This window comes from Mus musculus, chromosome X (genome assembly GCF_000001635.26).
Source record: "Mus musculus strain C57BL/6J chromosome X, GRCm38.p6 C57BL/6J".
Taxonomy (NCBI): domain Eukaryota; kingdom Metazoa; phylum Chordata; class Mammalia; order Rodentia; family Muridae; genus Mus; species Mus musculus.
The window spans coordinates 70,127,518-70,143,952 of record NC_000086.7 but is presented as its reverse complement, the minus strand read 5'-3'; the positions used below and the strand labels follow the sequence as shown (position 1 = coordinate 70,143,952).

The 16,435-nt window shown below is 38.0% G+C and overlaps 1 long non-coding RNA gene across 1 annotated transcript in view; it reads left to right on the top strand.

The window, feature by feature from the left end:
• Positions 1 to 364: 364 nt before the first annotated feature.
• Positions 365 to 16,435, top strand: part of 1700111N16Rik (RIKEN cDNA 1700111N16 gene) — a 214,329-nt gene continuing 198,258 nt past the window's right edge. Inside the window, exons 1-2 of the long non-coding RNA NR_033213.2 lie at positions 365 to 443; positions 11,998 to 12,080. This is a non-coding gene — a long non-coding RNA (RIKEN cDNA 1700111N16 gene). The remainder of the gene's footprint in view (positions 444 to 11,997; positions 12,081 to 16,435) is intronic.

Here is a 16,435-nt window from a genome sequence, read left to right as displayed (position 1 = left end):
CGTGCATTCATGTGTGCACGTGTGTGTCTCTGTGCTTTTCTTTTAAAAGTTATTTTATTTATATTTTCTAAAAAGAAAGAGAAATTGTTATGGAGTTAGATGAAAAGGGATGTGGAGAAGATATTGATGAAGAGGGAGAGGAATCCATGATCAGCATATATTGTAGGAAAAGATTTATTTTCAAGAAAAGCAACAGAATAGCAGCAGGAAGAGGGCATTATGGAGGAAGTATGTGTCAGTTGGCTAGTACTAGGGATTGTGAGTGAGTGAACATATGCAAGAGAGTTGCTTGTAATGGATTGCAATGATGTAACAAAGCCTCCGAAATTAAAATTCTTTCTGAAAATTCTGTTCAGAGAGTGAAGACAGTATTCTATGGGTGCCTTGAGGCTGGAACAAGGAATATCTCTGTGTTCACATTGGCCACCTCCTATTCCATCTCTGTAAGTTGTGACACCATTGTGAGCAATGCAGAGATTGACTAAGAATCTCTGTCTTCCCAGGATAGCCTAAATTGTGATTCCATGTGTCTATATCTGTATACAGTATGTCATTTTACTTCAGTGTGGGTGAACATTTAGACCCAGAGTCAAGTTTTGTGGAGAGGGGCACAGTAACAGCAGCAGGGATTGTTATGAACCTGACTTCCTGTCCCCAAATGATATGGTTAAGATCAGCTATTGAAAGCCTTGTGTTGGAAAGAGTTTCCCATAAGTGTGGTGGTGCTTGCCAGAGTTGAGTGTACTGGAGTTAGGGATATGTTTGGGCTCCTTCCTCTCAGAAGCTTGCAGAAAACAGGCTTTTAAACACTTACTGCTAACCAACAGGGGCTTATGATTACTTGTATTAGGACAATTTGAGTTCAGGGTTCTAGATTAGTTAACTGCTGATTAGCTGGGGCCTTCCTGTGCCTGCCTCTGTTTTGTCACATGTAAAATGGAAATAGTTATAGACTCCTTTATGAGTCATTGTTTCATAATTCTGTGTTTTTTCCCCTTTCTGCTCCTTATTTTTATAAAATCACTCTTGTCATCACTGTGGTGAGTAAATGAATTAATACATGAACATTGATTAGGACAGAGCTTTGTATATAGTAAGTACTCCATAAATTTTGGCTAAAAATAGAAAAAATGAACAATTTAGACTTGAGGTTCTGCCACTGCTTTGTAATTAGACCTAGAAGAAAGAAAATGAGAACAGCATTTACTCAGTTCATTGTAAGTACTGTTCCTCACAGCCTTTGATGACAGCTGTATTGTTATGTCTATTGTACAAGTATATTCAGCAAGGCTTAGTGATGTGTGTATGTGTGTGGGGGGAACTGAGTGATGTCAGATAGCTAACAAGAGGCAGAGATAAGATGGAATTCTGGCTTCATGCTAAGGCTTCTTTTGATTGACTTAATTCACATAAAAATGGTACCTCAAATACCTTCCTTCCTTTCAGTCACATTTCATATTCACAATGACAAAGAAATGAATACTGGAAAAATGCTTAGTGAATGCTGAAGGGAAACTCTTGAAGGATTTACTGTCTTTTCTACCTTCTTTTGGTCCTTGGACCTGAAATGAAGCTGTGGCTTTTTTCTGCGCAGAAAAATCTGCACAGACCTGAATGTATAAAGTTTTGTGGAGTGTTTCTTGACATCTGCTGATGTTTTGAAGCCTCATTTTGCACTCTGCCTTAGATAATGTTCCTAGATGGGGAAAGAAGAGTCTCCTGCCTTAAGAGGCTTGCAGCTGTCCCTTACTGTGCTCTTTTATTCACTTTTTACCTTCTAGCAACTTGTATTTCAGAGACAGACACTTTAAAGAGCCAATATACTCAGGATGTCCTTCTTTGGATGTAGAAACACAGGAACTGAGAAAGGCAATTATCTATCTTGGTGCCACGGGTGAACTGCCATATAAGAAGAGGGTGATGACAGCTACTGCCTATAAATCTTTGCTCATGATCTGCTGTGTTACCTGCATGAGCTTATTATAGCATTGCTTCTAGTGTGGCTCTCCTTATTTATGAGCCCTGTACACATATTAGAAAATATACCAAAGCCTTCCTAAACTATCTGGAGAGTGATTCACAAAGTCCTTGTGAGGATTTCTGTTTTATACATGTCCCTGTGATGTGTGGCTGGCCTACAGAAGTGATTTCTTGTTCTTCTTTCTCCACCATTTCTCCATTAGAAAATAGTGACTGGTCACCAACAGAGGGAATACACCCTAGTCTACAATGGTGGGGACTTTGAAATATATATCTCTCTAGATTTGACCGGAAAAATATATAAATAGATTTCTGGATACTCACAATGTGTGAGATGTTGGACAAAGTATATAGAGGACCGAAGACTCTCCCTTTCAGGGCGAGATTACAACTGAGCAGGCACCCGGGAAGACTAGATAGAATAAAAATACAAGAGAAGAAACTTCTGGAAATCAGGGGCTAGTTAATCCCACATGGAAAAAAAATAGTAGGAAATGTAAGGCCCATTCAGCAGCCCTATAAAGCTGATGGTAAGCCCTTGGATGGCACTGGAAATGTTGACTCAACCTTTATTGAGTTAATGGGGGAACTTAAGGTGTTCAAATCATATAACTTAGGCTACACAGTGATGATGTCTGCAATTTCTTTTCACTCTAGATGTCTATGATTTCATTTGATATTTGTCTCTGAGCCTACCTGATTTAATTACCTGAAAGCAGAAGCATGCAGATTCCTGGACCTCTCCACATTTATGAGTTCTGTATCTGCATTCTACCAATCTGGGATAAAATATTAGGGATACATTTGTATCAGTATTGGACACATACAGACCTTTTTTCTATCATTATTACCTAAACAATACAGCATAACGACTATGTGCATAAGTGCTTATATTGCATAGGTACCTGAGAAATGATGTGAAGTATAATATATGGAAGGGAATGTAGAGAATATTTCCAAATATTACACTATTTAATATAAAGAACATAAGGCTCTCTATGCAAAGTCTCTTCAGTGGTTATGAAAACAAGCCTTCATGTATATGAAGGATGAAGGATGGCAATACTTCCTACTTAGTTAACAATTGCCTATTTGTTACCCTCCTTCTTTACAGTCAGGCCAAACAATAAATAAACACAAGCTGAACAATATATCCTGGTTTCAGGGGCTATCCTTTGGGGAACACTTTTCAGGAATGGTTACTGCCATTCTCAGCTCCTGTATATCTGTATGTCATGATGAGAGAAGTGTTAGGGGTAAGGGCAGAGGTGAGAGAAGTGTTAGGGGTAAGGGCAGAGGTGGAGCTGTCCTTGTCCAGGCTAGCCTATTTAGACATGCAGCCACTGGGACTTATCCCATTCATGATAAAGCCAGCCTGCATTAACACCGTAGGCCACCCACACAGTTCTGTCAGAGGCTGACTGTGTCACCTTAGTGGGGCTGCTGGAGCAGCCTTCCTGGACCTCCCCTTTTCAGCTAACACTAATGAAAGCTCTCTGGGAAACTAAGCTCAAGGCTAGAGGAGGTCATTCTAAAATAACCTAAGGAAGTTCTTTGAAGATATCACTGCCATGACAAATAAAGGAAACTCGGGGGCTATAGTATGCTTAGATTTTAAAAAGCATCTGACAGTGTTCAGCATCAGAGATGAATGATGGAGGTAGAGGGTAATAGGAGAGGCTGTCAGAGGGTGTGAAAGTTGAATTAAAAATAGCATTTGGCTGGCCCTTTCGTAAGTATCTTTGAGAGCTCTTTCTCATGAAATGGCTCATGCCTCACCCAGTTTCTCTTGAGCCATGATCCCCCATGAATCTCCTCATTAAGACTGCTCCCTGGGTATGATATTTCATTGTTGATTTTTACAGTTGTTATTTAGTACAATAGCCATAATAGGCATGTTACATGATATTAAGCTCTGGTGTCCAATAAATGTTTTCTTCCCCCAGTACCTTCCAAGCATGTAATTGGCATAACCCAACAGATGCTCACTGGGGCACGACTTCTTAAAAGCCATAGTAGAATGGGCTGTTGCACAGAGAGATCCCTCATGTGACTTTATTCTCCTAGTTACTGAGAAATGTTTTTTTACCTGGATGAATGTAGAAGAGCAGGGCTGGAGTTGTGGCATTATCAGTTGCTAGCTGTGTGTCCTGCAACAAATCTCTCCCCTAGCTGACCTTCTCATCTGCTGATTGATGGTGTCTGCAGCTCCTTTTCACTCCATGCTCCCATCCTCAAGTTTCTCTCTGAGCCTATCTGCTTAAATCACCTGAAGGTAAAAGCATATAGATTTCTGGGCCCCTCCCTAGAAGGTGGAGCCAGAATCTCAGTGGGTAGGGATTAGAAATCTGTTTGTCTAACTAGATGCACAGGTGATTCTTATTCTTATTGTTCTCACTTGTGGAGGTTTCCAGCCTTGGGAGCAATGAGATTCAGTCAACAGGAGCAGTTAGGCAGACCTTTCAATGAACCACATAGGCAGGAGGAGAAACATAAAGGTCTAACAACTCTTCAGATTCATTTCTTTGTTCTTGTTCTTTGAACAGTGTCTAGCTTAGAGCAGGTAAACAAAATGTTTTTGGTATTCGAGTAGCTCTACAGATCGCTTGCATTAGTCTAAAATAGTGTTAAACACCAGTTTCGAATGGTACAGGCTGACAGCTTCCATATGCCTTCACTCATCCTGGCAATGTGGTTTCTTGACTCTGAGAGTTTCTCCTCAGTTGTAGATTGGATCAGCTGGAATTGTTCACAGGCAATTCTGATTATTAAACTGGTAAGGAATATGTTGTTAAAGAATCCATCTGAGTGTGAAAAAAATGCTCTTTGCATCTCTCAGGCTTCTGGTTGTTATATAACAATATTCTAAGAAGCAGAAACAACCAGGCAACATGTTTCACAGTTTCATCTCCAGCAGTTCCTTTTTTGCCTAGAAGGGGTTCATAAATACAATTGCCATCAGCTCAATGGGCTCCTTTGAGAATGTGCTGATGATAATCATTATCAAGACAATATATGTGTGACAACTGACATTTATTGGGCAGGTTTATTAGGTACAAAGCTCTGTTCTGGGCATGTTCACAAATACAGTGTGAGATATGCTCTCTAAAAGTCTTATATCACACCACTATGACATAAGTACAGTTGTTCACAGGTAACCATTGGGGATTGTTTTCAAAACTTCTCAGATATTAATATCTGCAGATGTCCAAATCTTTTAAATAAAATGGCACAATATTTGTGAAAAACATATGCAGATACCACCCCTCTATATTTTATATCTTCTCCAGATCACTTATCACACTTAATACAATCTATGTGCTTAGTTAATAGTAACTGTAGTACATTGTTTAGGAAATTCAGAAAAATATGCACATATTCCATTAAATGGAATTTTTTCTAATTAAAAAAGTCACTGATTAGTTTAACTCAGGGATCAAATTTCATTCATTATTATATATGAGCTTATACAGTAACATATATATGATCACTTTATATATAGCAAATACACACACACACACACACACACACACACACACATACACACAAAAATGAATGTACTCGTGGAAATGTAAAATCTCTTCCTTCATGCCATGCTCATGTATATCAGCTCACCCAAAAAGTTACAAGAAAGCATATACATATAAAATATATACATACACCTATTTCTTTCTGCCATAATAGCATGCATATAAACATGTACAATATCACCATCCTATGCACTCAATTGTTTACAGTTTTCCACACAGAAACATCTCATTAATATGCTGACTTACACATATATGTATATTTATGATCATTTACCCATATACACACAAGCATACACCATACATTGACTATTACTCATACACTCTCAAACATGCATTTACTACTACAATCATATATGTATATGTATATAACTCATATATTGTATTCAACACACACACAAACATATGTAGCCCTTTACAGCAACTCTCAAACACATATATGTATATTTTATATCATAGCCTTACTTTCTAACAACATACACGCAGTTTTAGACTATTTTAGCCATATACTCACACAATTAAGTTGAACATCCCACAATATTCACAACAGAAATTTATTTCCATTAATCAGGATCAACATAAATGCATATAAATACTTCCCTTATCTATATACTCAAGTAATATACTTGCACACACCCATTCCACTCTAGCACAAATACCTATATAAATGTATGCATACATACTTCTCATTCATACATAAAAAGTATGACATCATCCATGCCCTCATATTCACATGTACATACAAATACACACACACACATATATATACCTTCATATATATATACTTTTCCCACAATTCTTTCTCACTCATATGCATACTCTCATTTACACATACATGAACAAGAAAACACAACATACATTCACAGATTCTTTTTCTCACATGTATCAATACTTTTACATAGCATCTTTTACATAAACTCATACACAAATACACATACATTTTGTACACGTTTGTGACTTTAGTATTTGTAAGGAATTTCCCATACCTCTCAAAAGGCACTCATTTCCTTCTGGGTGTTTGTAGGCTCCAAGCTGAGAAGGACAGAGTTGTGCAGATAGTGAACTAGGGGTTCTCATCCTTCCTCGTTCCTCCTTAGCAAGCACAGGTGATATTTTTGTATGCATCCTGCTGGTGGAGACAGAGGCATATGACACATCATTGACTATTCAGGTTAGATCTTGAAGACTAGCCTTCTCACCCTTCGATTTTCGTGTAGAGATTGCTTAGGGCAACAAGTTTCCTCTTCTTTACTTCAGGATGCTAAAAGAGAGTGAGTAACTTGCCATGTTCTTACATTTCTATTTTTAATTACAACTAACTAGGGACCAAAGTGAAACATTTTAGCAATTTAATCTTAGTGTAAAATGGTGTATTTTCAGTTCATTAACTAAAACGGAAATCAAGTGGCTTATCAAAGGTTCAGTTTCACATTTGCATATGGCTCTGGGATTCATGAAGCAGGATTTTCAAAAGCTATAAAACCCCACAACTGTCTCTGGGGATGACTGGCTCTATCATTTTGACTGCAACATTAGAAAATGACATTTGGATATTAAGTATAATGAGTGTGCTTTCAGCCCTCATCTTTGACATAGACTAACTGAATCTGCAAACTAGCTGCATCATATGTCTGTTAAAAAGAAATGAGGAAGCTTTAGCTGTGTATTAGTTATCCACTACTGCATAAAAAATTCACCTCCAAACTTAGTGGCTTATCTTACAGTTTGTATAGAGCAGTCAGATGGATACAGACTATCTGGGGCCTTCTAGTTCAATGCTTTCAAAAACTTGTAGTCATGACAGTAGCTGGAGTTGCAGCCATCTCAAGACCTTACTGACAAGGACCATGTCAAATGGTTATTAGAGACCTGCCCAAGTATATGAGGGCGGGATATAAAAAGGCATTCCTATTCAAAGATTGCATTGGGAACCGCCTTGGAGGCCAATTTGTATATTCTTTGCTATAAGGCATGAGAAGGTCTGAGGAAAAAAGGCATCTTCAAAGGTAGATGATAAATATGGTTTTCTAGCTCCCTGTTCAGATTTTTCTCCCTTTTCTCCTGCCAGAACCTCTCTCCATATTCCAAAATGATTTGTTTACGAGAACACAACCTTAATTATTTTTAATCTCCTTAAAAATCTTATGTAGTAAAGGGAGATTGTCTTAGTTATGTTTCTATTGTTCTGAAGAGACACTATGACAAAGGTAACTTACAGAAGAAAGAGTTTAATGAGGGAAGGGGTTCACATTCAGAGGCTGAATTCATGATGATCGTAGCAAGGTGCATAGCAACAGGCAGGTAGGCAGGCAGACATGGTATTGTACCTGTAGTTGAGAACCTCCATCTATTTCTGCAAATAGGATCCCCCCCCCCCCCACACACACACACACAGAGAGAGAGAGAGAGAGAGAGAGAGAGAGAGAGAGAGAGAGAGAGAGAGATAACAGTCTTCAAAAATTAAATGCCACACCAGGACAGGACAAAATTGAAGATTGGGCATCATGAAAGGTGACTGGGGGCTTCTTTCTGGATTTAGAAGGAAGAGGTTGGAGAACTCATTACCTGAAAGTTAGAGATGTAGATGTAAAATGATGTCCTTGAAGGTTATTTTACTAAATGTGATAGAGTGTATTCCCCCACCCCTGTTTACTTTGGATTCTAGTCAACATTCTCAAATCTTTATTGACTCTTTAAAACATTCTGAAGTTGGATGTGTTATCCTTTCACAGAAACATGGCATGCTGAAATGGGCTTCAGGGTGATGTTACTTTATTCTACTTTTGGAGTACTCTGTTTCACAGTTTGTTTTGAGATTCAAAAGTTAACTACTGGTCCATTCATTCTCGTGGCTTGACCTAGTATGGTCATAGATGAGATGTTTTTGAAGATGTTTCATGATTCACTTGTATCCAAACATTTCCATGGAACACCTATTATGTGCCAAATGTTTTGATAAGCCATTTACAGAGGAAACAGAGGGCACAGAAACACCTCTTCTTCCTAGGAATGTAAGAAATGGGAAAAGATTCTCAGATATGAGCCCAAATAGCAAGAACAGAATACAGAATAGAAGAAGAAGAATACTGTGGCATGCACCAAAACACAGGGTTAGATAAGGCAATGGTTAGATTTTGAGGCAAAGGCAAAATGCTTAAATGACCGTAAGCAAGGAGAGCACACATAATTTTCTTAGGGATAGTTAGTGAAGCAAGCTTCCAGGACAATAGCGTGCTATAAACAAGTGCGAGTATATCCCAGGAACCTGGGATCCCTAGTACGGTTAAGGCATAGAGTCCACACTTACCTTTCCACACTTACATGTGTTAACACAATGGTAATTGGTTGTACAAGTAGGTACTACTGCCATCCAAAAAAACATGAAGAGAACAGTGACACGCTTAGAGGGTCTTTGAAAGTTTTTTTGTTTGTTTGCTTTGTTTTGTTCGTTTTAAAAATAGAATCACCTATATTTTGTTGGGAAAATATGTTAATTGTCGACTGTGCCAGAGTTATAGTTATGATCTGAGTGAGAGATAATAGGTATCTGGATCAAAGTAGTTGGTTGAGGAGTGGGGAGCAAAGACACGACGGGGCAGCATAATCTCACTCTGCTGCTTTAAGAGTCGGTGGCAGATCAAACAGGCAAAAGTCAAGAAGTAAAGGCTCTCTTTAAGTATGTGCACATGTAAGAAAGTTGTGACAAACAGATGAGCAGAGGGCTTGAGTAGAAATAGCCAGAGGTTCAGGGAGTTAACCAGCCTTATTAGGACAGTGATGCATATAGCCTTGACTGATTTAGTTTGTAAATAAATGAAATATCCACTTTAAGTTCTGAGTAAATGTAAAATCAATTCTCTAAGAATTAGAAGCAGCATAATTGTGGGATATACTTACACCTAGCTATTACTTGTCATTCATCTACAATTCAATTTTTCTTTAATTTTTTTTCCTGAATCCTCCCTGATATGAAATCAGCCATGTCTCTTTAGGGAGGGACAGTTTAAAATAGCAGTTTAACTACATGGGCTTTGCCTGGTGTTAGACTATCTGAATTCAAATCCAGTTTCCACTGCTTATTGGTTGTATGACCTTGATAAAGTAGTTCAATGTCCCAGAAAACTCATCTAGAAATTGGGAAGATTGACTTCTTTCTTGACCACCTACCCGGGTGAAACAGCAGCATGCAGCAGTGCTTTGAAACCCACAGGGCATCATGAGGCACTGTAATGATCCCTAAAGTAGATGAATAACGTTGGCCTCATTAAGAAGCCTGCAGGTTGGTGTGGGATTTGGGGGCTCTAATTAATTCTAAATATCAAATAGTAAGCTGCAGCTTTTCTCTTTCTTTCTTTTGGAAGCTGGCAGGAGTGGGGCGGGCAGGCATTGTCCATGCACCCACCTCGGAGATTTCATCATGTCCTAAGGAGAAATATTCTCTAAACAGCTTGCACTTAATTTCCCTGTAGCTGCCAAGCTGCTGAAACCAGAGCCTCAGGTCCTCCTGGGTACCTGTGTAATTGTCACATTGGCATTCCCCAAATCCATTTCTGCTCTGCAGCTGCCGAGTGCTGGCTGGGGGAGGAGTGAGGAGACTAAGTTCTGAACACATCTCTCTGAAGGGGCAAGGCCCTCTATGCAGGCAGGGCTGTCATAGAACACAGGGACAAGACAGGCACCAGAATCGATCACAGACTGGCATTTGAATGGAATTTGAGGGAAAGGCCATATTTATCACGAAACAAATAGAAGGGTGGCAGGTTCATCACCAAAAGTGTATGTAATTGTGATTTCCCTCCAAAGCGTGACAAGCACGTCAAGGCAACCTGAATGACAGCAAGAAGCCAAATTATTACAATTCAAATCCCATTTATTGCTTGAGAAATGGAGCAGCCAGTGGAAAGCCAACTCCAAAACAGTGCCACAAAACTCAGAGTTACTAGGCAGATACAAAATCCTTTAAATTAAAATTCTCTGAATTCGTACCTGCCAAACTTACTCTCTCTCTCTCTCTCTCTCTCTCTCTCTCTCTCTCTCTCTCTCTCTCTCTTTCTCTCTCTCTTTGTGTGTGTGTGTGTGTGTGTGTGTGTGTGTGTGTGTGTGTGTATTGAGGAAAGGGCCATTTGTTTCCTGTGGTACATTCACACAGGAATGTAGGGAATTTTTCTTCTTTGCAGTACTGTGACTTCTCTGCTCTTTAGATTATCCTTGGAGATCTGTTCTGGGCTGAATCATGGATACTGCTCATTTCACATGCTAAATTTTTGACCATCTGTATTTCATATTGTGACTATTTGGATATGGTGCCTTTGAAAAGGTAAAATGAACTCCTAAAAGCAGGCTTTAATCCAATCTTCTGGTACCCTTCTAAGAAAAGATTTGCCCCAAAAAAGTGCACACAGGAAAAAAAAATGTGTGGATGCAGGGAGAATATGCCAAGTCTAGTTCAAGGAGAGATATCTCAGAAAAACTAATTTTAAGATTTTTAGTTTTGAAATGTGGGAGGAAAAATGAGTATCTGTTGTCTGAACCTCTCAGTCAATGGCACTTTGACATGGCAGTCTTACCTCTAAGGCATGGCCCTAGGTGATAAGAGCCATCTATGCTGGCCTCTTTCTAGTAGATTTCTTCATTTGTAATACAATTTTTATTATATGATTATTGGAGATATTCATGTATCTTTTTAAATGTATCTATCCCCCTTTCAGCATAACACACACACGTACATATATATGCATAGGTAGTTATATATATGTGTGTATATATACATATATATGTATATATATATATATATATATATATATATATATATATATACATCAAAGGCATGTCTATTTTACAGTTATCTAAAGAGGAAATAGGAATAAGGAGAGATAAGAGTCATCAAGTAAAATGTATATGTGTATATTGTTTAGAACTCCAATCTACACAAATATTAGAAAATATTGTCTATATAATCATAAAGATAAGATTGCTTTGTGTAACATCTATCATATTTTTCAAAACTATAGATTTGGTTTTCTTGATCATCTATACATTGAGAATTTAGAGGGAAAAAGCCCATGGATATTTTACACTCACCTGTGTGGAGATTTCTGGTTTCTTATTACAATACACCTACAAGTAGAAAATTGTGAGCCATATAAAGTAAGTAGAGTCCTTTTAAAACACTAATTCTTAGTGGTGGCAGGCTTATGTCAAGAAGCATCTAAACTGTTGACTAAAGACAGGTATGATCATGGACTAATAATTGTATTTAGAACTTTCTGGGGAAGGAGTTTAACTTTAAAACATTTATAGATGTATTTTGAAACTCAATGTAGAATATTTTTAAAAAGTCACCTTTCAGAGCAGATCAGTTGCTTGCTTTCAGAAAGTATTAAGAACTAAGTCATGATAAACTTTGAAATCTATGATAAGTAATGGCACTCTATCAAAGGATTTATTATATAAGGGAACCTGAACTGAAGTATGTTCTTCCTCTCTCTAGATACATACCAAAGGAAAAATCCAGTCAAGACAAAATAGTTAAAGATCTTTGCCTTCAATCGGAGTAAGGACAGGTGATGGAAGGTAAGGGAATAGAGATGGAGAGTAAGGTATTTTGGGATGTATTTATTAGTTTAGTTCTGACCCCCTGCCTACCTGCTCTTAGTTTAAAATTCATTTTTATTTTTAATTAAAATATAATTATAAGAAACATGCATAAAAACATACAAAAGCAAAAAAAAAAAAACAAAACAAAATGAACAAGCAAAACAGCAATAAAACAAAAGAAAAAAACCCTGCTTAAACAAAGCAAAATAAAACAAAAAGTCCTCAAAAATATCATGGACTTGGAGCAAGCCAGGGAAGGGTTCAAGACCAAAATACATTGTATGAAAAAAATCCTCAATAAAAAAAATATAATTATTTCGTTTCTCTTTCTTTCTTTGCTCTATCCCTTCTCGTGTATTTCCCCGAAATTCATGGCCTCTTTTCCTTTAATTGTTATTGTTTTACACACACACACCCTTCACACAGAAATTTATAAATCCTTATAGTGTTGCTTGTAATTATTGGATTTCAGAGCTGAACATTTGATATTGGATAACCAATTGAGAGGCTCAACCCTGGGGAGGACTAATTTTTCCAGCTCTCAGCATTCCTTAGTTGCTTCTTTGTCTATAGGTGGGACACCATGAGATTTCCCCCTTCCACATTGGTATTGTCATTGTTCAGTTCTTTTTTAAGGCAGTCATATTATTATTAAATTAAGGATGAGACTTACCTATCATTTCTAGGAAATCTCACAGCAGTTTCTCTGGTCCTCTGTCTTACAGTCCTCAATCTCTTGCACAATGTTCCTGAGTCTTAGATATAGGGTTTGTGATATAGATGTGTTCATGGGAGCCAGGCATCCTATAATCCATAGTTCATTGATTTTTTTTGATAAATTCTAATGTTCTGGAATTGTCAGACTGTTGCAAAGAGAAGATTTTGGTGAGGAGTGAGAGCTATACTTATCTGTGGGCATAAGTGTAAGTATTTTGAAAACAGTTATGAGTTGTGCTTTAGTTTAGTAAAGTGGTGATAGTGGGCTCTCCTCTAAGAGCCATGACCTCACAACCCCTAGATAGCTGGGTAGGTTTCCAGGACCAGGCATCATTTCCCTCTTCTTGGCCTTAAGTCCAATTAAGCAGCTATTGATTACTACGAATGTGAAGATATCTTACCATGCTGGTCATTGAGATACATAGGATAGACTATTGATTGCTTCCCTACTTTGGCTGCTTCCATAGAACCTTCTAGGACCATGAAAACTAATCCTCACCAGACTTTCAGGTTGTTTCCGGCTTGGATCATCTTAGTTTTGCATCCAAAATGCCTGGTGTCTACAGCAACAGGCACCACTTTCACCTTCAGGGGAACAGCCAAAGGCAACACCAAAACATTATTTTGTTTTGCAGATCTCTTGGACTCTCCTGATCAACAACTCAAAAGGTGGTTTCTCATGTCTGGTACTAGGGTTTTGTTAGATAGCCTATGGTTTATAAGGAGAGCATTGTTTTCCAAGTGGAAAAACATTATTAAACTGAATATATATATAATTTTAGGTAATGTAATTTCCCTATGACTTTAAAAAAATCCTTAGTATGGAATTTATGTGAGTACTCCATTGTATTTTCATATCTGTCTCTCTCCCCTCCAGGTGCTCCCATGAAAGTCCAATTTCCTCTCAAATTTATGACCTCTTCTTTAATTATTGTAGTTACTCATATACATTTAAGTGCAACCCACTGAGTCCATTTACTGTTGTTCTATGTACTTAGGTCTGACCACTTGAGATTGGATAACCTATCCAGGAGCTTCAGCCCTAGAAAAGACCAGTTGTCCCCCTCTCAGAAGCCATTAATTCCCCACCCACATTGGAATGCCAAATGTTGTTGTTATTGTGTAGGTTTTATTTAGGCAATTATATTTGTGAGATTTCATGAGCACAGCCCTGCCCCATCATCTAACTCACTGCAGACACCCTAGTCTTATGGTTCTTACTTTTTTTTTTTCTTCCCCAAAGATCTCTGAGCTTTTATTGTGTTATAGATGTATCAAATGGGGCTGAAACCCCTGTGGTCAGTTATTCTCTGTATTTTGAGTAGTTGTAGATTTTTGTGATAGTCTTTGTTTGCTGCAAAAGGGAGCTTCTGTTATGATGGATGAGAGCTATATTTATCTATGATTATAAGGATAAATATTTATAATGCAGTTAGAATTATAGTTCTTTAGGAGAGTGTCAGTCATAGGTTCTTCTCTAGGGTCTGTGACTCACCCACCAAGGGTATACTGGGGCATAAATTCCCTTCCATTGAATTGGCCTTTCTTACACGCGTTCTCGCGACCGGCCAGGAAGAACGCAGCAAACCGGAATCTTCTGCGGCAAAACTTTATTGCTTACATCTTCAGGAGCAAGAGTGCAAGAGCGCAAGAGCGCAAGAGCGCAAGAGCTTTATTGCTTACATCTTTAGGAGCCAGAGCGCAAGAGCGCAAGAGAGCAAGAGAGCAAAAGGAGAGAATGGCGAAACCCCGTCCCTTTTTAAGGAGAATTATTCTCCGCCTAGGACGTATTACTCCCTGATTGGCTGCAGCCCATCGGCCGAGTTGTCATCACGGGGAAGGCAGAGCACATGGAGTGAAGAACTACCCTTGGCACATGCGCAGATTATTTGTTTACCACTTAGAACACAGGATGTCAGCGCCATCTTGCAACGGCGAATGTGAGGGCGGCTCCCCACAGGCCTTAAGTCCAATTACTTAGCTGTTAGTTATCTGAAAGATAGAAGTGCCACTATTTTACCCTCAGGGATATCTTGCTATGGCAGTCATTGTTGTGGCTCAGGCTCAATAGCTGGTTAGGACTATTGATTGATTTTGTTTATTGACAGCTTGCATAGCACTTTCTAACACTAGGGAAGCTATTCATCAAAAAAAAAAAATGCTTCTAGGTCAGATCTGGTTTGATTTCTTCAAGCCCTATGTCCAAAGTATATGGTATCTTCAATAATAGGATCTTACCTTCAAATTCTGGGAGGTAACTATGGGAGCTCATTGAACTCTTCTGACCAACAACTTGAAGAAAGTTTTCTCATGCCTATTTTCCATGCTGGGCACTGAAATATATATATACACATATACACACACATATACACAAATTACATATATGCATATATAAACAAATTACCTATATATATATATGCATACATATATAGTGTATGTGTATAATATTTTGAGCAAACTAGAATATGTTTTTCTGGCTTTTCCAAACATCCTTAGTCTTATCTATCTATCCTTTTTCCCTCCTCCAAGTTACCCTTCCCTTTTCCCATTTTCTTCTTCATGGTACTTGTGTCCTGGTGTCCTGTGATGTGGATCCCTTTCCCTTCTCCTCCTCACCATGGTTCTTTTTTTATTTCCATGGTTTCTGCAGTTACTTCAGGTTATATAATCACAGCAAAAACTTTAGTCCTAAAGTCTACAAATAAGAGAGAACATGGAATAATTAGTCTTTCTGGGTCTGGGTTACCTTACTTGGTAAAATATTCAAGATAACAAATGACTCAATTGGAAATAGATTTAATCTTAACAGAGTTCTCAAAATAAGAAAAGAATGCTAAGAACTATCTTAAAACATTGTTCAATACCCTTAGAAATTAGGCAAATACAAATAAAAACTACTTTGAGATTTTCTTACACGAGTCAGAATAGCTAATGATGATGATGATAATAATGATAATAATAATTTGAAATGACAAACAACTGACAGTGAATGGTGGCAAGGATGCAGGGAAAAGGGAATCTCCATTCACTGTGGAATTGCAACCACTCTCAAAAATCAATATGGAGAATTCTCAAAAAGCTTAAACGAATCTACAATATGACCCAGGGAGAGCATTCTTTGGCATGTACCTCCTACTTACAAGTACATAATACTCAGCCATGTTTACTTCATAATAGCTAGGAAATGGAAATAGCCTAAAAAATCCTTCAACTGCTAAGTGGGTAATGAAAATGTGGTATGCACACACACAATTGAATATTATTCAGATGTAAAGAAAAATGAAATTATGAATTTTTCAGGTAAATGGAGCCTTCACTGTTATACCATAGTAGAAGAGCTAATTTGTTTTTGCCACATTTCTCCAATATCCTGAAGATGGTAACCTGTAGAACAGAGTGTAGACAAGGTAGACTAGCTATTCATTTATCCTATTTTCTCTACCTATGCTCACAGTAAGACTACACTTCTGACCCTCCCCCATTGTTGTCATATGGCTTGTTTCCAGCTGGTTAAATGTGAGCAAAAGTGACATTGTGCCACTTCTAAGCCTGAATAGGAAGTCTTGGATTACTCTCTAAGCTGTTTAATCTTCTTTAGAGACTGTGCAAGCTAT